The sequence below is a fragment of the Podarcis gaigeae genome (assembly GCF_964106915.1).
Source record: "Podarcis gaigeae genome assembly, chromosome: 3".
In the NCBI taxonomy this organism is placed as follows: domain Eukaryota; kingdom Metazoa; phylum Chordata; class Lepidosauria; order Squamata; family Lacertidae; genus Podarcis; species Podarcis gaigeae.
The window spans coordinates 94284757-94307624 of record NC_139680.1 but is presented as its reverse complement, the minus strand read 5'-3'; the positions used below and the strand labels follow the sequence as shown (position 1 = coordinate 94307624).

Sequence of the window (22868 nt, the reverse complement as noted above, 5' to 3'; positions counted from 1 at the left end):
GGCCTCGGAGCCAACGTTTCCCGCCACTTTTTCGCGCCAAAACAGCAAACAGACGGGGCTGAGGAGAAAGACTTCGGGTTGCCTGCCCAGCGACAGCAAAGCAAGGCGGGGCAAAGCGGATGCGGCTGTCCTTTGCTGCAGCCTCTTGTTTTGCCATGAGTTGATTCCCCTCCGTGAGGGAAAGCAGCAGAAAGTAGACTTAGGAGTTTGTTGATCAGTTCATAGGCAGCACACAGTCACCCACCAGCTTTCCCCCAGGAAATATTTTGTCACCTCTCCCTTCCAACATCCTTCTTATGGTTTCACAGTCCCATAAGAGGAGGGAGGGATGGGGGAGAGAGCTCTCACCTCCAGCCCCATCTGAAAAACAAAAATGCTTATTTACTTCTGTCCACTCAGGTTTCTTTTGTTGAGCAAAGGACACTGCAGGCAAAATTATCTCATGTACTACAGCTCTCCCTTGTGCTCCTGGACTGAGTTTTTATTGCTCATACCTACCCTTTAAGCAGCTGGAGTGCATTCCACACCACAACTAGCCACCCCAGTGTATAACTCAGGAGTTAAAGAGTAACTCCTGCTGGAGGTAATAAGTAATAAAGGGCTTCTGTTACAGTGTGTATGTGTGATGTGCTCCCTTTATTCTCCCTACCACCCAGTATAAAGTTAGAGTTTCATATGAGAACCTGAGAGGCCAGGGTTTAAATCCTTGCTTGGGCATGAAGCTTGCTGGGGGACCTTGGGCCAGTCACTCGTTCTCAGCCTAGCCCACCTCACAGGGTTGTTGTGAGGATACAGTGGGGTAGGTCTGATCCAGCAGGGTTCTTTATACAGCCTTATGTAAATATGGGCTGTACATTTCAACTACCATTCTGGTCTTTTTAAAATTTATTTTTCGTCTTTCTTATTCTTATGCAGAAATAAAGTAATTTCTCTTTCTCCTCCTCCCAGTTTGCATTGGTGAGTTGCACGCCAATATAAAAAGTCCCAAAGCAAAAACAGTCCTTGCAAACAGTTTATTTATTTTGCTGATTTAAAATGTAAGTTTTATTATAATACAGACGCACTCTGAAACGAAGTAGAAGGGTTCCATCTATGCACTGCATAATGCTTTGTTCAGGAAATCTCCAGGATTGCCCTAACATCCCAAGTTTTAGGGGCACGGAATTACACAAGATCATAAATTAATCTGCCACTGAAGCAGAGCACACACCTGATATCCAGGAAGGCACAAGGGCTAGCTAGCTCCAGCTGATCCCACATTTGATTTACTCTGGGTTATTAAGATGTATTCTGAAATGTTTTGATAAGAAAATAGGAGTCAGCAGTTTGATTTGGAAAGCCTTTTGTTGCTGAAAACGGCTGCACTTTTAAAAGCCAAGGCATTTGTTGTTATTGTGGATGTTTCCAGGATCCACCCTCTGCTGCACTGTTGTAGCTCATCAATTATTGTCAGTAGTTAGCTCTTCCTAGAGACAGTTGTGTGAAGTTCTTTAGACAGCCTGTCCACTCCAGGCCTTTAGCACCTGCAGTTGTGCCAGTCCAGGAAATTCATCTTTGGCAAAGGATTTTGAAACAACTATAAAGTCAGCAGCTCTGATTAAACTAGTCACCTAGGAGAAGCATCTGTCTTCAGCAGAGTCCTGGAGTCCTGCTGCACAGCAAACCTCCTGTTAGATCAGGGCCCTGCCATTCTTCCTATGTAAGGCCCTCCGGCAGCAGTCTTGGCTAAGGATGCTTATTTCATTGTTAATACATTCAGACATTAATGCAAGCCATGGCCCTAAATGCAGGCAGCTTGTTTTATGCTCAACTTCATTAACTTTATTCCTAACTCTGCTCCACCTCTGTCTCTGTCCCACAGTACAATCCACCCTACAATTTCAAATAACTAGAAAATGCAATAAATATGTCATATATATACTGGAAAAGTTTATGATGTCATAGAGTGATATGAAACACTAGTCTTATTCAGAGTAAAGCAACTGAAGAGACATGACTAATTTATGCTCACTAATTCCAATGGGGATATTCAGAGTAGGATTTAGTTGACTACCACTCACTAGGGCAAATCATGGCAAGTCTTTGTATTTCCTGCCCCCTCCCCATTATACAGTGCCTTGCAAATTTGATAATAGTATCAAGAACTTAGTTATCAATTGATTTTAAAAAATATAATAACACAACTTCCATGATTTATAGCAGCATTTAAACATTTTATTAAGAGATCAGTAGTTTCTGATAAAGGCAACAGGACAGAAGGAATCATTATTGTCCTGTAACATATTAAGCTCCTTTCCTTTATTTTCTGTTTATGGGCACCCTGAGGCATGATCCCTTGATCACTGCTATACAGGGCCACTTGCTCCTCCTACAATATCTCTATGAGTGTACAAATTCCAGAAGTCCCCATTCCAAGAAGTGGATGTGGTAAATCAGTGTCACCACAACCAGTCTGTCCCAAAGTTTTCCACCTTATGAACTGGTAGTTTATAAAAGAGGAGTACAGACTTAGTAACGAGTCTAACGTTTCAGTAAGGCTGCAAGCTGATTAATCCGAGGTGATGGAACATATATAACAGAAGCATATATATGTATCCAGAGCTGACTCTCTCCAGGAGAGAAAGGGCTTGTGGACTTAAAAATTAACTAGTCATGATTTGTAACTGCAAGTGTTAGCTCTGACTCTCTCTTTCCATCTGTGTTTCTTATTATTATGACTTTCAACATGTGAGAGTCCAAACCATGTGGAGACTTTCAAAGACAATGGGAGTATGCCTCAATGGCAGGGGCGCCGACTTATAAAAAATATTGGGGGGGCCCATACTGGGGTCCTGCCCCGGGAAGTTTTATAAGATCCGCTCCCGGCCCGTTGCTGCTGCTGCCCCCCGCCTTGTGGCCCCCTCGCCAGCTGAGGGAGGGAGAGAGACCGAGAAGGAGAGAGATGCGTGGTGGGCAAGGCAAGTGCCCGCCACGCCTCGCCTCCCACCGCCCCTCGTGCCGGCCGCCCCCTCCCCTCCCTTCCCCGCGCGCGCTCGCTCGCCCTCCTCACCCCAGCTCTTGGCCGTTCGCCCCAGGAACTCGCCGCTGTTGGGGTTGTAGATGAACCTCCGCCACTCGGCCATAGACTGGCTGAAGGGCTTCTCCTCCTCCTTGGCCATAGCGCGCGCGCGAGAGAGAGAGAGAGAGAGAGGCTGGAAAGAGAGAGGGAGCTCGGCGGTTCGCGGGCGGCGGTTTTTCCCCTGCCGAAAGAACAGCGGCTCCTCAGAACCGCTAAGTAACTCTCCCTCAGGCGCCCGGCGGGAGAGCAGAAGAGAGGAAAAGGAAAGAGGGGCTGGGCCAGTCGCACGCACCGAGCAAAACTACTCGCGCCGCCTCTTTTACTACTGTAATAATTATTTGTTTTAACTCATTACTGAATGTATTTTAAAAGGTAACTATCATCAAACAAGGAAAATAAAAAATACCAACATAATTTTGTGATTTTACAAAGCATAATATAACTACCGTATTTTTCGCTCTATAACACGCACCTGACCATAACACGCACATCGTTTTTAGAGGAGGAAAACAAGGGAAAAAAACATTCTGAATGAAACAGTGGATGTATCATTTTTGTGCTTCATGCTGTGGCCACAGACATGTGATCTGATGGTGAATTTGGGGTGACCCAATGCAAAAATCCTGAGGATCCATGTGGATCCATGTTTTGTAACCACGTTTTTGCACCACTGCAGCCCCAGGCAACAGTGGGTGCGTGATTTTTGGGGGGCAGGCTGTAGCCATGGACATGCTATGTGCTCTGATGGTGAATTTGGGCTGACCCAATGCAAAGATCCTGAGGATCCATGTGGATCCATGCTTTTTAACCACGTTTTTGCACCATTGCAGCCCCAGGCAACAGTGGGTGCGTGATTTTTGGGGGGCAGGCTGTAGCCATGGACATGCTATGTGATCTGATGGTGAATTTGGGCTGACCCAATGCAAAGATCCTGAGGATCCATGTGGATCCATGCTTTTTAACCACATTTTAAGTGGGGAGGGAAGGAAAAACACAGAAGGGACACGGAGCAGGAGAGGGGTGTGCAGAGAAGCAGCTGGCTAAGAATGCAGGAGAGGGGTATAACAGGAGGAGGGAGGAAAGGAAGGCAAAAGTTTTCCCTCACCTACCCACCCAAGTCAGCCAGCTCGCGCGCTCTCTCTCGCTCTCTCTCTCTCCCTCCTGCACGGAGCACAGAGACACACTCTGCTTTCCCTCTGCCTGGAGGGGAGGGGCTTTCCCTGCTCTTTGTTCCGTTTGAGCAAACACAGCAAGGAAACAGAGCAGGGTGGGCAGTAAGACCCTGAGGCAGAATGCCGGAAAAATACGGTAATAATTTTCTTAAATTATTGGGGGGGCGGAGCCCCCCCAAACGAATTTTTGAGGGGGCTCGGGCCCCCTCAGGCCCCATGGAGTCGGCGCCTATGCTCAATGGACTCAATGGGATTTACTCCTAAGTAGATAAAGGTCCCCTGGACTGTTATGGGGTGCGGCGCTCATCTCCGCTTTCAGGCCGAGGGAGCCAGCATTTGTCTGCAGACAGCTTTCTGGGTCATGTGACCAGCATGACTAAACTGCTTCTGGTGCAACGGAGCACCATGAGGGAAGCCAGAGCGCACAGAAACGCCGTTTACCCCTTTACCTCCTAAGGAGACATGCATAGGACTGTACAACATTTTTATAAGCAAAGCTGTCATGATATTGTGTTTCCCTATATTCCTGCTTTTATGTCTTCTGTTTTGCCTTCACCTTTATTTTAAGATTATCCATCTGCTCTGGGTCAAGAATTCTGGCCTTTAAAAAAAGAACACCTCTGCTTGGTTGAACTCTGCATGCATGAACTGAGCAGCAGCTCATATTCTTGAATGAAATAAAAACAGCTTTCAAAAACACAGCTGTTTGCAAAACATTGTACAAATAACACTGTGGAACAGAAAAAGCAGGAAAAGCAGTGATAATAAAGGATGAAACAGAGGGCTTATCCACACTTACCTTTCCTTGGCACTTTCTAGCACAGCCCATGCTTTGAAGCTCAGCATTCAAATGCTCCCCCCCCCCGAGCTTTCCTCATAAAAACATACTCTTTAAAGCTGTATTGGAGCAAATGGCAATCTGCAGAAAACCCTAGCCATTTGCTCTGATTGAGTACTAAAGATTGTTTTTTTGTGGGAAAGCTCTGGGGCAAATAAAATACCACTCAGACACAGAGCTTTAAAGTACAGACCGGTGCCTGGAAAGAGTGAGGCAAAATATAAGTGTGGATAAGTACTGAGCAAGGTTGGGAAGAAGGTAGATATGGATCTACTGGTAGATCCATAGGTGATCTTGAGTAGATCAACAAGGGTTTCCAACTCCCAATTATTTAACAATAGCAACTAGAAAAAAACCTTTTCTCACTCTAAGTTATGATAATTAAATAAAGAAAATTTTGGTGGAGACCAGAAGTATATTTTTGCCAGTCCAGTCCTACCATGTGCCACAGTGAAGCAACCTTCATGGAAAGGGTGGAGGAATGAAGGCAGGAACTGGAGTCTGAATTGATACATTTTGCATTCTGTAGTTAGTACAGAATGCTGCAGCATGATCACTGACAGGTCTGTGATCCTGTAAGTATCAACCTCTGCTTGAAAATTTGAACTGGCTACTAATTTGCAACAAGTTCAAGGCTTTACTGTTAGTATATACAGTGGAACCTTAGGTTGCGAATGTGATCTATGCGGGAGGCATGTTCGCAACCCACAGCGCCATGTCTGCGCACGTGCGTGATGCAATTTGGTGTTTCTGCGCATGCGCAAAGCGCGGGCGCCGAAACCCGGAAGTAACCCATTCCAGTACTTCCAGGTTCGGCACATCTGTAACCCGAAAATGCACAACCCGCAGTGTTCGCAACCCGAGGTATGACAGTACAGCCCTTAGAAGCTTGGAACCAATTTACAGCGGTACCTTGGATCTTGAACGTAATCTGTTCCAGAAGTCCGTTCGACTTCCAAAACATTTGAAAACCAACGTGTGACTTCCGATTGGCTGCAGGAGCTTCCTGCACTCAAGCAGAAGCGATGTTTGATGTTGGGCTTCCGAAAAATTTTCAAAAACTGGAACACTTACTTCCAGGTTTTCAGCGTTTGGGAGCCAATTTGTTCATCAACTATGCCGTTCGAGAACCAAGGTTCCACTGTACTTGAGGTACTGCTTTGCTCTGCAAGTGGTTACATGACCAATTCAATCCACAGAACTTTCATAATTCCAAGTGCCATATAGTGTTCATTCCATATCCCTGAGGGGTTTATCTTTCAGTACGACAGCACCTATGCTTTGGAACTCCGGGCCTATTTACTTTAGTAGCCACCTTCTTCATACTCTTTTATCTACTTTCTAAAAACTTTTTTATTTCAGCCAGGCTATCAGTTACATAAACTTGTTTTAAAATTCTTGCTGATTTTATCTGCTTATTTTTGCTAACTATTTTCCTGTTTCATGTACACTACTTAGAGATTTTATTATTGTTATTAAGTTGTTTACTAAATTTCAGTACAATCCATGAAAGTTCATGGGAAGGTATCTTCCTATTCCAATCCTTCTCTGCACTGCTTTCCATCAGTGACACATATGCTGAGACGCTCTCTTGAACAGAGCTGTGTTCATTTTCTCTCTTAACGATACAAAGCACCAGGAGATTATGCAAATGACACTGGGGAGGAGGGGCACATTGGAAGTTTCAGTCCTTCTTGTCACCACACTGTTTACTACTAGAAGCATAAAGCTCCTAGACTTTTGGCTAAGAACATATCACAACAGCTTAGACAATGGCAACGTTAGGATTGGGAAGGTGTTCATTTCCATACACTAAAGCCAAAACTCAACCACTTTGACTCCAAGGCTTCAGTTAATGTTACAGAAGCTCAGGCAATGCCTAACAAGGTCTGGCATACTGGGTAGATATTGCTGGAGCAATCTATTCTGCTGCCCTAGCTGAAAATTAATGTTCCTGTTGGCCTCATCTTACTGCATGCTGAATGCTTGGGGATTGAAATGCTCATCTGGGCCTTGTTTTGAATATTCTTTTAAATTATGACGAGGCTTCCTAGTTCTTCACAGCTCATTCTATTTGCACCATACTTGAGGATACTTGAATAGGGAACAAAGGGTGGTAGTTATTACAGAATAAGAAACATTGATTGGGTATGTTTGCCTCCCTTACTATATATGGTCCTAAACTTTGTGATAACAAAGGGGGAAAATCTTGTTACACAGAACACTAGCAATTTATTTGGCCATTGCTGCGTCCTATAGTGGAAGAAGTAATAATATAGACACATGTGGCCATATACAGAGTGCCTTTCACTCCTCAGTAAAGATTTGCAACAACTCAGGAGTAAGGAGAAGCTAGAGCAGATGACATTGCTTCGTTTAGGATTGGTGCTTATAAATTGTTTTTATTGATTTTCTAGGTATGCTATATTTTCATTCATTCCTTTAAATTGTTTTAGGAACTGTTTGTGTGTACACACACCACACCACACCACACCACACACACACACACAGAGAGAGAGAGAGAGAGAGAGGGAGAGAGGGAGGGAGTGAGTTTTATTTTATAACCCATCTTGATTTTTTACTTTTAAAGATGGGATACATACCTTTAAAAACAAACAACCAAAATTCCTCCAAAGTAATTTGAGACACAGTACCCCTCTCTTTTTAAATTTAGCAGCACATGTTATGGAATACTCATGGGCAGTCTTTGGTTGCGGAATATGATGAGACTTTACCATCCTCACACCAATTTCCTCAACTAAAGGTATAATGCTTTGAAATAAGACCTGGATAAAGGAAAAAACTCTCAGACAACACTTTGCAGCTTAGTGCCCACTCAAGAAAAGAGGCAGAAGAAATCTTTTTTCTTTTTAAAGTGTGTATTGAAAACTAATTACAGTAATTGTTCTCTCTTCTACACTTTGTGTCTACTGAGGGCTACCCACTTTGAAACTTGCCTTTCTCAGACATAAAAGGAAGCTGTGCTTTAAAACAGGTCTGGGAACCTCAGGTCTTGAACCAGAGGCTTAATTTGGCTCTCCAGGCCTCTCTTTCCTGCCCTCATAACTCTGCCCAGGTCATTCCCCTCATCAGGCCATGCCCCCCAGCCCTGCTCCACACCCTCTTTGAATGCTTTTGCCTAGTTGGAACCTATTCTTAACTATAATGCCTCTTGTTTTCCTGGATCTAGAGATACGTGTGGAATGTGTGCATAGAAACCTCTGACTTGTGTGTTGCTGGAATGTAGTCTATTGTATAAAGGTAAGAGCCACATCCTTTCCTCTACTTGTTTTTGACTCTGGCCTTCTCTCCTTCTCTCACTTCCAAAGAGACTGATTTTCAGATCTTGCAGATTCTGGTTTGCTATCTTGTTTCCTTATCCTACCTTACAAATCAGCTTTTTTTTTTTTCCAAATCAGTGAAGAAAGGCGAGAGAATGAACCAAAAACAAGAAAAAAGGAGAGGAAAAGAAAGTGAGGGAGTTGCAAGAATCCCCCTCCACCTCTCAGGGAACCTGACATGACTCTGTAAATAGAATGCAGTTCTTCACAGTGATCAAATTAGCTCTCAAGGAATCATCCTAAACATTCCACTGAGAAACTAAAACAGCTTGTCCTATTAGATTGTCTGTGGCAGTCTTTCTTTTGAAAGTGCTCTCGCCTGATCTGACCTCAGAGTATCAGTTTAAAATAGTGTAAGGAAGTCCTAGCAGGTCTAAGGTACACTTAGTGGTGAATAATTGAGTAAGGGAACAGTTCACCTTCGACAAATAAAGAATAGAAGTAAGGAAAGAGTCAAAATCCTTGTAAAGAGGCTTATTGGGATTGTTCAAGCTGCAATATCATTATTGCCCTAACACACCATTCTAGCTTTCAAGAAAGGAGATGAGGGAAAGGAAACTCAAATCCTACTCTCTTTTGTAGGCATAACCCACCATCTGCATCCAGATTCACAAGCAGACTGCACCTGCCTGATGCATGCTCCTATAATTTTGTGACACTAGGTGACTGCTTCAATTGCCTAGTAGGTTGAGCCTCTCTTACATACAGCTAACAGGTGACTCGTAGTTTCCTTTTCATGTCAGAAAACCTACAGGATCTTTGCTTTAATTTGATCCTTCATTTCTATTCCTAGGACTATGCTGAGTGTATTGAGATTAGTGTTCACTGAATGCATCTGTCTCAGAGGAGTGATAAATATATTTATATATATAGATGTAACTAGAGAGGGGGGACGCAAGTGGCGCTGTGGGTTAAAGCCTCAGCGCCTAGGACTTGCCGATCGAAAGGTCGGCGGTTCGAATCCCTGCGGCGGGGTGCGCTCCCGCTGCTCGGTCCCAGCGCCTGCCAACCTAGCAGTTCGAAAGCACCTCCGGGTGCAAGTAGATAAATAGGGACCGCTTACCAGCGGGAAGGTAAACGGCGTTTCCGTGTGCGGCTCTGGCTCGCCAGAGCAGCGATGTCACGCTGGCCACGTGACCCGGAAGTGTCTCCGGACAGCGCTGGCCCCTGGCCTCTTGAGTGAGATGGGCGCACAACCCCAGAGTCTGGCAAGACTGGCCCGTACGGGCAGGGGTACCTTTACCTTTACTTTAACTAGAGAGGGAGAGAAATTTGGTTCACTTCACATTTAAATCCCTGGCTTCTAATTGGCTACTGGGCTCTCAGTTCAACGTGCTAGTTTTGGTGTATAAAGCTCTATACACCTTGGGACTAGGATACCTGAAAGACCATCTCACCCTTTGTATACCCAGTTGTATATCACTCTGCTGGTGTAAACATTTTATCAGACAGTCTGTTCTACACAATATAGGAATCAGGCCTTAAATGTTGTGACAGCTACCTTTGGAATTCCCTCCCCTTGAACATCTGTTTCCCGCCATGGTGCTGCCTACTGAAAACCTTCCTCTTCCAACAAGCATTTTAAGAGATAGCTTTCCCAGTCTGCAACTGTATCTTAAAATTGCTTTTAAGATGTTTTAAATATGCTTTTATTGTTTCATTTCTTGTTGTCCCACCCCCTGAGCTCCTATTGGACGAAGAGTGGGGCATAAATTTAATAGAAATAAAAACATGTGAACCTAACCTAATTCACATATCCCAAAACAATATATGAACCAAAATGCAGCCCTCCTTTGAAATTTGCATTTCTCTGAATTTTGTTATGTTGGTCTCCAAGCCAAAATATTTCTATGAAAATGTATGTATAATGTGCATAAAAATGAATGTATTAGTGATCATATGATACACACTGCATTATATTAGGGAAATTTGCTTGCAAAACTGTGTACAGTGGTACCTCGGGTTACATATGCTTCAGGTTACATACGCCTCAGGTTACAGACTCCGCTAACCCAGAAATAGTGCTTCAGGTTAAGAACTTTGCTTCAGGATGAGAACAGAAATCGTGCTCTGGTGGTGTGGCAACAGCTGGAGGCCCCATTAGCTAAAGTGGTGCTTCAGGTTAAGAACAGTTTAAGGTTAAGAACGGACCTCCGGAACAAAGTAAGTACTTAACCCGAGGTACAACTGTATTAGGCAAAATTGCCTATAAATATGGTATTAAGGGAAATGTGTGCTAAAATGCTGTGAATTTTCATGAAGACTTAAAAAAGAATCATGCAAACTGATGAAGAAATGGGACAAACTGGATTGGAGAAATGAGAAACTGGGAAAAACAAAAATTCACCCATCCCTATAGGTAACTGGGAAGATAAATATTAAGGAATGGATAATATTGGCTCAAGTTCAGAAACAGCAGAGGGTTGTTTAAGTAAATGGAAATTTGCAAAATCTTAATTTGAAAGCAGAAATTATGAACAGCAGTAGGCAGCAAATTGAGAAGGGCAAAGAGATTGACACGTTAAATAATATAGATTCTAATATTGATTTCTAGCAATATGTGTGTGCTCTTTCTCTTCTATTGGAAAAATATGAATACAGTGAAAATAATGGATTTGTATAACGGTGTTTCCAGATGGGTACTTAATATTGCAAATGGATATTTTAGATATCACAAATGGATTGTTGGCAACATTTTTTTTAATGCCAGATTTTCTGTGGAAAGGGTAAGTCCAGAGTAATGGGTGGGGGGAAGATTGGCTTCTATACTGATGCCAACATTGTCATGTGGAAGCAGTGATAAACTTGCATACAATGATCACAAAACTTGCATACATTGATCCTATCAGGACACATCCTAAACCTATAAAACAGGCAAGCAATTTGATAAGGTAATGTAGATATCTTAAGTAAAATACCTGCTTTGTTCCCAGATTCCAAAAAGTTCTCTGATACCATTGATTTCTACAGAATAAGCAACAAACTGTATTTATTGTACATTTTTAAACTTCCTCAGGACCTCATATAAGTTTTGCTATTGCTTACAGTTCTCAGTCATTGTTAGTGTAGTGTTTTTCAGCCAAATATTAGGCTTTCTTTTAAAAATGAGGAAGAAACCTCAGAGAAAGGTAAAACATCGTATAAATTAAGAACTTGTTTCATTAATAAGAAAAAACAAAGAACTACTGTGCCGGTCTCTAATTAGATTCATAAAATGTACCAAACATTATGAAATGCTCTAATATTTCAAAACATGTCAGTGAATCAGGTGAGGGACTGGAACAAAATGTTCTCTTAGCAGTGCCCTTATTCAAAGTCAGCTTGAAGAGAAGCAGACAAATGCTAGTTTGCAAATCACATATCAGATACATGGGTATGATCATTTCCTTGGAAGTTTAGCTCATTTAGGTGTTGAATAAATGTTACCTCTTTGCACGACTTTTTTAAAAAAATTGACTGATTGATAAGTTTTGCATTAGGTGAGAGATTAATTCCTGGGAGTATATTTTCATCAATGACATTATTATTGTTATATACCAGTGTGAGCTATGGAATCGTTTGAATATTACTGTATTCCAAACTTGAGCTTCACTGAATAGCCCCCATTTCTCTTCCAACTAGAAAAATTGACAATTGAATGACCTAGGTTTGGTAATCACAGTAGAATTCAGCCCCAGCAGATTCTTATTGGGAGTTAGATGCAAAATCATCAGGGATGAAGCTCTCAAAGATCACTGCTGGCACTGACTGTAATATCTGCCAATAGCAGTAGCTTTATCTTTCTAAGGACTCCTTTCACTCAGTTCAAAAGATTTGCTAACCCCCTGATTCCATTTTTGGAGCTCTCCAATTTCAATCCCATTTCCCCATACAATTGGTTATAATACATAAATGTACCATCATAATCCAGATTTGTGAAACAATGTGCACAATATACATTCTAAGCATACAAAAATATTTCATTTAATGCATCTTCCAGTAAAAGACAATTTGTATCACGGTAGTACTATACTGAATTTTTACTTCATTTTTTTCTACAAGCATTACAGCACCAACTGACACCAATTTTTAAATCAAATCAGAATCCACTCTGAAGCGGTACAGCCAAACTTAAACAATATTGTTTAAACGGATTAAGGGAAGTTACAAAGGTTTGAATTTCTGATTAACAAATGTGTAATGAGTACTATGAAGAAAAATGGGAATCGCCAAATGAGCACCTTTGCTTAATTGCAAATAGAGAACAATAACAAGTGCAAATACCTTCCATCTTAATGCCTTCAGCTTTGTTATACAACAAATATAAAGCAAGAATTTAATGAGAGGTTTATCTGCTGACTATTGTATCTGGGAGATTTATACAAGTTAAAAGAGTAAACGAAATAAGAACAGGAGTCCTAACAAAATCCTAATACTGTACATATATATATATATATATATATATATATATATATGCAGGTTTTGGTGTCCTCGGGTGTCTTCCCGTGTAAAAGTTGGGGTGTCTAGGCGACGTTTCGACGAGGTCTCACTCGTCATCTTCAGGCTGGTGCTTTCGGCTTCTTGTTACTGGAACAGAGCGGGATCTCAATGTTTGAGTTCCTATAAATACTGTAGAGGGGGTGTGGTGTCTAGCCTCCAATGTTCTGGGCAGAGAGGAAGTTCCCAGGCTAGTGTGCCTTTTCTTCTTTTGTTCCTAGCACACTAGCCTGGGAACTTCCTCTCTGCCCAGAACATTGGAGGCTAGACACCACACCCCCTCTACAGTATTTATAGGAACTCAAACATTGAGATCCCGCTCTGTTCCAGTAACAAGAAGCCGAAAGCACCAGCCTGAAGATGACGAGTGAGACCTCGTCGAAACGTCGCCTAGACACCCCAACTTTTACACGGGAAGACACCCGAGGACACCAAAACCTGCATTCCTGTACCCGTGAAAATCTACGAAAGCATATATATATATATATATATACCTCACAATAGTTGTTCATAAATAGACTATTGACTTTCACTGGGTTAAAGAGCTCATGTAGTGATTAAGTTTGGGAGGCATAATTGTTCTTGTCACGCAAACTCGGCTTGCAGTCAATATCTTTTTATCATATACATTTTTAATCACATATTAATAAACAAGAAGGTGTGTTTTATTGATGGTCGGATTAGATTATTGACCAACTCGACAACTCTGTACACCAATTCAGAAAATACAAACAAGGTCAACATGTAAAGATAGGGTAAAGTAGATCAAAGAATGTGCTTTTCCTTAGGTATTTGAATGATTCATTTATTTCTTTTCTGCTCAGCAACTCAATATAGTAAACAGTTTCAAGCTTTTTGTACACCTCCCCCCTGCAATATTTGGCCTTCATAGCAGAAGTAAAGCCTAAGAGTAAACTTGTGCAATAATTTAGATTACAACCACCTTCAGAGAGAGGTTACAGCACCCTATTAAAAATCATCCTATAATACTGGAAGAACAATATTTAAAGATTTGTGCACAATATTTAAAGATAAATACATTTTCTTTCTCATTCCAATATACATTTCTCTCTCTTTCAAATACACATGTGTATACACACAAACACACATATCGAGCAGCTCCCCATTAATAAGCCCCTATTTCTTATACTAGCTATTGGAAAGAAGAATGAGGTGCAGCATGAAAAAGTAACAGATGGAATACAAATAGCCATGTCTGCTGTCCCATGCACACATTCAGGCTTCCCCTGCTTCCTATAGAGCTCCTTTCCACCCACCCCACATCCAAAAAACTCCTGAGGGTCGGGGGTTTTCTGAGCTGTGTGCAAAATAAATAATTTTTAGTGTTGATCATGAAAGCATATGTTCAATTATTTCTGTTAGTGTCCTGCCTTGTTCTTTACAGCATTTCTAGTTGCTACCAGCATAAAAATTACACTGAATACTGGAAAAGAACTTTTGACAGATATAATGACTTTTCAGAAAATGACAGAATCGTAACATTCTTCCTTTATATATAAATTTTGATCCAGCTGAAATTGGAAGAGGTCTAGGCAAACTTTTCCAACACTGTCTTCTCAGGTGGCTCTTAGGAAGGCTTCCATTATAATAGTAAAAAGGTAGAGGGTTTCCCCCCCTCTATATTATCTTGCTGGTACTGCTATATAATGTGTGGGCCACTAGTCAAGGGGAACACTTAAGATCTTTATATACCAAGGTAAGAAAAGGCTCGGTGTAATGACAAAGAAAGAACTACCAGTGTAGAAAGTTATTAAACATTACCAAGTAGCCCAAGGGCACTGTACTCTTGAATGGGGATCTTTTAAAAAGGCAGATGTGTAGAAGAGAAATGTGTACTCCATTAATACCATGAAATACAATAAGAAGGGAACTCAAACATAAATGGAGAGCTGGATTGCACTGCACATTGCCACAATAAATATCCTTCTGACAGAAAACAAAAGGTGAAGCAGAAAGATATCCATGCCAAATGTAAGAGAGAAACCCACACATTGGATAAACTGTTCATCCTTGTTAGACTGTGATCCTTGTAATGCTGCCAAGTGCACTGAGAAAAACTGTGTTACAATTGCCAGTCATATAAGCTAAAGCTACCTGGAGGCACCATTAACTGGTGCCTTTCTCCTTGCCAGAAGTTGTCAAAGTTTTTATTGTTCTGGCCAAGACATGCCGTTTTACTGCTCCATCCCTTTCATTGGACTATACATCTGCTACCTCAATATGCATGTTTGCACACACCCCTTGCTCTTCCATCAAAATCTAAAACGAATAAATAAAAAGAAAGACAGAAGCCTGTCTTGGCGGGGGGAGGGAAGTAGGTAACAAAAAGTGTAGTTTATAAAGGAGCTGCATGGATTTTTCATTCGGCAATTTCTGAAAGTAATATTGGGGAGCACAGTTGCAAGCCTTCCTCCTGCAGAGGAAGAATGAGAGTATTTTGCATGGCAAAAACTGACATGGTGATAGCTTCTCATCATCTGACAATCAAAAAAGGATGTTGCAGGAAGTCAAAATATGCCCAAAACCAAAGTCATAGAGTTCAGAAAAAGATTAGAGTGACACACAGCTGGAACATTTGATACTGAATTGAAAGCTGCTGTTAGCCATGGCTCTGTTGATATGTTATATTTACAAGATAAGAAGGCCATAAGCAGTGGTGTGGCGTGGGTTGTCAGCACCCGGGGCAAGGCAAGTAATTTGTGCCCCCTAACCCGTGGATTTTAGCACTCAAGTGCGAGCGCGCCCCCCCCCAGATGTTGCGCCTGGTGCAGCCGGCCCCCCCTGCACCCCCCACGCTACGCCACTGGCCATAAGTACACATTATGTCCCCCCCGCCCCATGAAGCAAATTAGTAAAAAGAAAAGAAAGAAGAGGTTTAATCATGCTAGTTCTATTCCTCCATTTGGGTGGAAAGATTCTACTGTAGATGCACAGCAGGCCAAAATGGCATATGGTGATGTTCCCCACTTCAACTTGCAATTGGATTCTATGTTTTAGTGTTCCACTGCTGAAACAAATTTTCTGCATGTGGAAAACTAGCATGTCAGGGAAAGATCTAGGCTAGGATACTATTATCATTATTAATTAGATATATTAGTCACTTTTTACCAAGATCTTAGAGCAACTTATATTTAAAATCATAAGCTTAAATGCAGTATACCACTAACAATTTATATAAAACATTAACATTCTCATACAACACCTACAATTCATTCTCTCTCTCTCTCTCTCTCTCTCTCTCTCTCTCACACACACACACACACAAAAGCAACAACAGCCAAAGGAAGCTTCAGCATCACACTAACAGCAGAACAAAATCAGCTCCATCCATGAAAACCATGAGAGGGGAATGTAAGTTTATACCTTGACTTGAAAGCATGTCAGTGAACCTTACCGGGAAGAGAATTCCACAGATGGGGAGCCACAAATGAAAGGGCTACTGAGTGGTTAGTGAGAATGCTTCCACAGGTAATTTCAAGCAGTCCAAAGTAAAAGAGTTTAGAATACTCGAACTGGTCAAGTTATGCAATGTTGATTTAATAAGAATTACGTATACGTAGTAAATAAGCCCTGTTATCTTAAACTCTTCCCAATACATTCATCAAACGTGTTTTTCTTACTCAAACCATGTTTTCTTACTCAAACATCTGATTATCTCAATATTTTTTAATGACACTGGATCATTCACAGAAGTATATTAAATGGTGATGGTGTTAGGATAATGTATTAGTGTTACATACCTGTCCTTAATCTGTGTGAGGTTCTTGATGATATACAAAATTGCTGCAAAGGAACCAAGTCAATGAATTATTTATTTATTCATTTCATTTATTGATTGTTCTTCATTGAAGTTTCTAGCATAGTTTACACAAGAAAACAATAAAATACATCAGAAGCTGATCCTGCTGAGAGTTGAATATTACCTCTACAGTGGCAAAGAGACATCTGCCACCATACCTGAGGGCAGCAGGCTAACTTAGAGTGTACAGACCAAGCACATCTCTTGTTCCCCAACACCTCACAATCACTGCTTGCTCCCTAGGATCTGCCTCCTCAGTTGGCTGCTCCATTTGTCTAATGCTAGTGCTGGCCCTCATCTTGAGATATATCAAAAACTGGAAAAACACATACTTACTTCAACCGAAGGTACATCAGGGTCATTCATCACTTCTGCAAGGCCAAGCGTAGCCCAGGACCTCCATACACATTGCCCAGGCTTGCGCTTCGGGGTGTTGCACTTTGGTGTTGCGGTTTGACCTCAGCCCGAGAGGCGCACTCCACGGTCTCTCGAGACAGACAGATGCCAACAAAGACCACTTTAAAGATCATGCTAATTCTGATTTTAAAAGCAGTTTGGGATTGGGTGTGAGAGCTCTTTGAGGAAAGACATAGCTTATAGTATGTGGTGGCAGCTGTTTCCTTCTGGATCACGGCCTAACTCGCTTGTGGTGACATGACTTTTTGTAGGGAACAGCCTAGCTCTTTTGGGCACCTCACCCCAAACATTTTTTTCACAGCTACACAGGGTCAGTATATAGTTGTGAAATTACTCTTCAAACTTTAAAGATCTCTTAAAATCTCAGTTAATGCCCGTCATATGAAACATGCAAATTGATAATAAACTAACTAATCTGATACAGTTTTACTGCATTTGTAAATCCTAGAACATTTTGGTTTTTTTTAATTAAAAGTTGAATACGTAACGAGGTCCCTCACTACAAAAGAACAGAAAAGACTTTTATTCTCATTTCCCAAAAGTCCTTAATGTGACATCTGTCCCTGTACTGTCACCTGTTTTAAAGCTAACAAATGCATGCCATATAATACAAGATTTATAAAATTAAAAATCCACCCCTTTTAAGTAATATTCTTTAAATCTTACTTTCTGACAGTCCTACTATTTGCTCAGTAACTGTAATAGGCGTATTTTTCAGAAAATACTGAATAAAAACTGACAAGCTATCAGGGGAATCTGAATGCATAATTGATAGGGGCATAAATTAATATGATTAGGCCTTTATTGGGTGCCACTGCTGCCAAACCTACAAAAGGGGCATGGAATAAAACATGGCTATGTTCTCAGTGCTGATAGGCATCAATATGTAATGCATATTATCTCTAGCCTTCTCATGTAGTCTGCTTATGACAGCACTCAACCTAATTGAAATTTTTATCTTTCTGTTGCATACAGACAGTTCTGACTAGCTTCTTGCATGGTAGCAGAGAGAAAATCCAAATGACCCAAATGAAGGTTTCTCTGTGGAGGTTTGCATCCTTTCTGCAAATTACTTTGAAAAAATGCTTTTCAGTTTTCTGTATGTTTTTTATTTTAAAGAAGGCATCTACACAAAGCTGCATTTCAGAACATTTGGTTTGCCTTATCCTGTTAAAAGTGAGCTCAACAATACTTTCCCCATGGAAGACAGGCCCAAGGAAGAAATAAGATTTATCCATAAAGCTGTGTATATCCTATATTCCTGATTATAGTCTTGTCACCTTAACTCCAGTTGCATTGTCTTTGTGCTTAGGGAGTGCTGTTATGGTGGACTAGGGATGGGGGACAAATTTGACTCAGTTTGCATTTAAAGGTGAACTTATCTAATTTACATTTTCCAAAACATGTAAAATGAAACACAGGAATATTTTGACATTTGCCCCTATCTGAATTTTGCAATGCAATTCAGCAGCCCTGTGTACATTGATGTGTACACAAACATGGGTAAAGTGTGCATATAAATGCATATATTAGGGAAAATAACATAGAAAATACATCATATATGGGGAAATTGCTTTGTAAAAATGTGTCTATTGGGGTGGGGCGGTGGGAATCACACGAAAATGCTGATAAATTATCATGAGGACCTAAAAATATTTTAGCAAACTGATGCGGAAATGTGAAGAACTCATCTTAATATTGGAAAAAGTGTGAAACTGAAAAACGAGAAATTTAATAAATAAGTAAATAGCTTTAGTTAAAAAGATAGGACCATTGTTACAATTAATTAGTTCACTCTGGAAACTTTTACTATAAAACTGGCTGAGGTTTTAGATACCTATGATTAGAAATGAAAAATACATATTAAAGTATAAAAATACACAATATAAAGAGCTTACACTTGGATTGTTTGCACCAGCCGAAATAATCTTTTATCAGTTTCTATACAAGTCTAAACTCAGCAGCTGACAGCACGAGCGAATAATTAGTATGTTCCATCTAAAATTAATTCCGAAGTAGACCTCCCTATTACATGGAAGATAAATCCTTTACTGCCTCGCTTACCGTTTCTAAATGCTAACATTTGTTTTTTAAAGTCTAGTTATCTCTTTTGCTGAAGAAACATAAAATCATTTTTACAAACCCTTCAAATTCTTACCTTGTATAACAGGAACGGGAAACCTCAGGCAAATGGGGAGGGGGGAGGGCAAATGCGGCCCTCCAAGCCTGTCTGTTTGGCCCTCGGGACTCTATCCCAGGTTGCATCCCCTTTGCCACCTCACCTACTACTGACCCTGCTTCACACCTTCACTGACTGCCTTTGCCTGACTGAATGCTTCTCTGGGTGGAAGACAGGATTAACTAGCTGACTATACACAGGTAAAATGTACAACAGTTGTTCCACCCACTTTCACCTCTGGCCCCTCCCACCACTGGCATGTGGCCCCTGGAAGGTTGCCCAGACGGGGAGGTGGCCCTTGTGCTGAAAAGGGCTCCCGACCCCTGCTTTGGAATAAAACAAATTTATGCATTTGTTGTGCTTGCAGGTTATTTCCTTTCTGCTCATTTACCACTTCCCAATATTCTAAGGAGCAATCCCATAATAACAAACTATAGGTTATCCATAAATATTATAAGTCCGCCTTTGTCTTCAAAATTGCTCCGAGAACAGGGGTATCTGCACCTGTAATTTTCCAGCAATTTGTATAGCTCATAATATATAAAATACTTGCATTTTACACCTGCCCTTGGCAGTTATAAATTTAAAATATACGATAAAACACAATGGGCTTTCTTTTGTGTCATAACCAAAAAGGTCAGGGCATTTTATTGTGTCTTAAACAACACGAGTGTTGTTATTTTTGAGCAAGACCATGAAAACTAATGGTTCATAGAGCTTTCACTGTAACCCCTTGAAGAACTTTAAAGTTCTTTAGAGCTTTGGTGGTAAAAATATTTTTAAAAATTCAATTAAAAGCCCATGACAACCAAAATCAGTTGCCTGAGGTGGCTGCATCACTCTGCCTAATGGTAGGTCAGCCCAGTTACTGAAGATCCATCATATATACATATACAAGGTTGTATCTAATGTAGGTAAGTTAAAGTCACTTAGCAGAATACTTGTTCTGTGGGCAAAATGATTTGCACCAGTGGAACATTGTTGTGTTACAAGCAGTTTGCTTATAATTTCATTGCACAACAAATTGCGTAGTCTGTTTCGCATTGCATTTCCATTAGTGCAACTGCTGCATTGGATCTCCTGTTGCACAACATTAAGACTCACCCATCTGCTAGTGCAAGAGTCCTTGAACTAGTAGACAAGAGAACACTGGATACAGCCCATAGTTTTTAAGGACAGTAAAGCCACAGATAGGGGGAAGTATCTGTGAGATAAAGACACCCAGAGCTCAAGAAGATTGCCCTTTCTGCCTTGTGCCACATAATACACCCAAAGTTATCCTCCTTTGGTTAATAAACTTAAATGAGTCAAAATCTGCAACTTAAGTGCATGTCATGAAATTTTGTTCGAAAATCTCATTCTCAGTGTTAATATTTTCTCTCCATAGGGCCTGCTGGGAAATTTCAACATTGTGACAAATCCATAATATCAAAGTGAAAGATTTTACATGTTAGTAAAATACTTTGCAAGAAGCCATCCTTTTGCAAAGACCATTTATCATTTATGGAAAGTTGCTGAGTAAATCCTTTTGACTTTGCACCATCACATTCATCCTTGTTCCAACTAATGTAATTCAAACATAGTATTGATATTTCTCCCCAGCTTTTTAGACTGTGGGGGAAGGGTCCATCTAAAGCTGGTGTCACACTGTGTTTGATGCAAGTAAGTTTCATATTTGTCTCTTTATAGAAGTATGCAGAAGATGTACTTAGCCATATTGATCTTTGAGGAAATGTGGACAAGGTAGATAATGTGAAACTTTTATTGCCATTACTGACTGTTGCACAGGCTCTGGAAATTTTTCCAGTTATTTAACTAGATTTGTTGCAGTACTTTTTTTGCTGTGATACTAAAGGAAAAAAAGGGGGGGGGGAAAGCAGTGAAGCTTCTGCAGCCATGACACCACTTCCTCTAGAGTAGCACATTGTAGTCAGTGGAATTGCTTCAAAACTAAATTAGATATTTTAGGCTGCTCTTTTTAATATCTCTGTTAGATTAATTTAACAAGAATATGGGGGTGCAATTGTGCCCTCACAATTCACTTATTTAAAATTATTTATATCCTAGCTTTGCTATCCTGCCTGGGGAGATAAGAGTGGTGTGTAGTAAAACACAATAAAATACAAACAAAGAATATAAAACAGGAAGGCGTAAAAGAAAGGTACATTTCTAAACACAAGCAGTGAAGGAGCCATGCGGATCTGCCAGGGGAGGAAGGCCACCACTTAAATGCTCACTGACCTGGAAGAATGGAGAAAAGCTGCTTTTTCTGGAAAATTCCTTTCCATAATTATTTTGGCTCCCCTTATTGGCACAGCGATCAAGCCCAGACTGGACCACATGCTGGCAAATGACAGCCGTGAGACCAGCTCAGAATCCAGTAGATCCCAGCCGAGCCCAGTTCCTCCTGTTCACTATTCCCCTATTTTGGGGCATCCCATTGGCTTCTGCCAGAGATCTTGCTAGCAGCACTTTCATCTGCCTGCCTGTGTGGGAGTGGGGAAGGTCAAACGTTCCTCCTCCTGTCAAGCAGTTCTCCCCAGCAAGTCCCTACCTGGAGCCTTGCATTAGCATTGCAAGTGTAGCACTGGATGTGGAAATTATACATGTTCTTCAGGCTCTTCACGCATGCCATTCTGAGCAACCAGCCACACTCTTCGGTTGTTGACCGTCACTGTTCTCATTCTCCCTCACAGTATGAAAGATGAAGTTTTTTTAATAAAAAATATATGGATAAATAGCTCTTGAACAGCTCCTACAATGTATTAAGTGTGAACAGGTTTTTCTTCAGCATGTGTTCATGTTCTGTGTTCTTCACATTTATTTATTGTCAACAACCATATTTATAGTGACTATTAAAGGGCAGGGGGAACCTTCCTCCCTATAAATGTTTGGCTTCCCCTCTGTCCTTTTTATTATATTTCAGGAAAGTGATGGAGTGATCTTGTTCAATGCAGTTGTCTTGTTTTTATTTATTTTCTTCCACAGGACGGCTCGCTCCAGGGTGCTTTCAGATATCATATTGCATTTTTCAAGTGTAATGAAAATGGGTTAATTCTGGTGATCTTGATGTTTGGCTTTGATTTGCTGCTTGTTACCTGCAGAGCTGCTCTGGGTAGTCCTTCAAAGTAACAGCAATCTTTCCTCTTACTTTTTGAGAAAGGAGTCAGTGGTCATTAAGCCCAAATGGGTTCTTTCATTAGAAGCATTTAAGGAACAATAACATAAAAAGAAAGGGACGTGGGTGGCACTGTGGGTTAAACCACAGAGCCTAGGACTTGCCGATCAGAAGGTCGTGGTTCGAATCCCCGTGACAGGGTGAGCTCCCGTTGCTCAGTCTTAGCTCCTGCCAACCTAGCAGTTCAAAAGCATGTCAAAGTGCAAGTAGATAAATAGGTACCGCTCCAGCAGGAAGGTAAATGGCGTTTCCGTGCGCTGCTCTGGTTCTCCAGAAGCAGCTTAGTCCTGCTGGCCACATGACCCGGAAGCTGTACGCCAGCTCCCTCGGCCAATAAAGAGAGATGAGCGCCGCAACCCGAGAATCGGCCACGACTGGACCTAATGGTC

General features: G+C 41.2%; 1 long non-coding RNA gene across 1 annotated transcript; it reads left to right on the top strand.

Moving 5' to 3' along the window:
* The first annotated feature begins 522 nt into the window (after nucleotides 1-522).
* LOC310842183 lies at nucleotides 523-22193 on the top strand. The gene is made up of 4 exons (XR_014562975.1): nucleotides 523-583; nucleotides 8992-9124; nucleotides 18098-18171; nucleotides 20689-22193. It is a non-coding gene; the product is annotated as an uncharacterized lncRNA (long non-coding RNA).
* The last annotated feature ends 675 nt before the right edge of the window (nucleotides 22194-22868 follow it).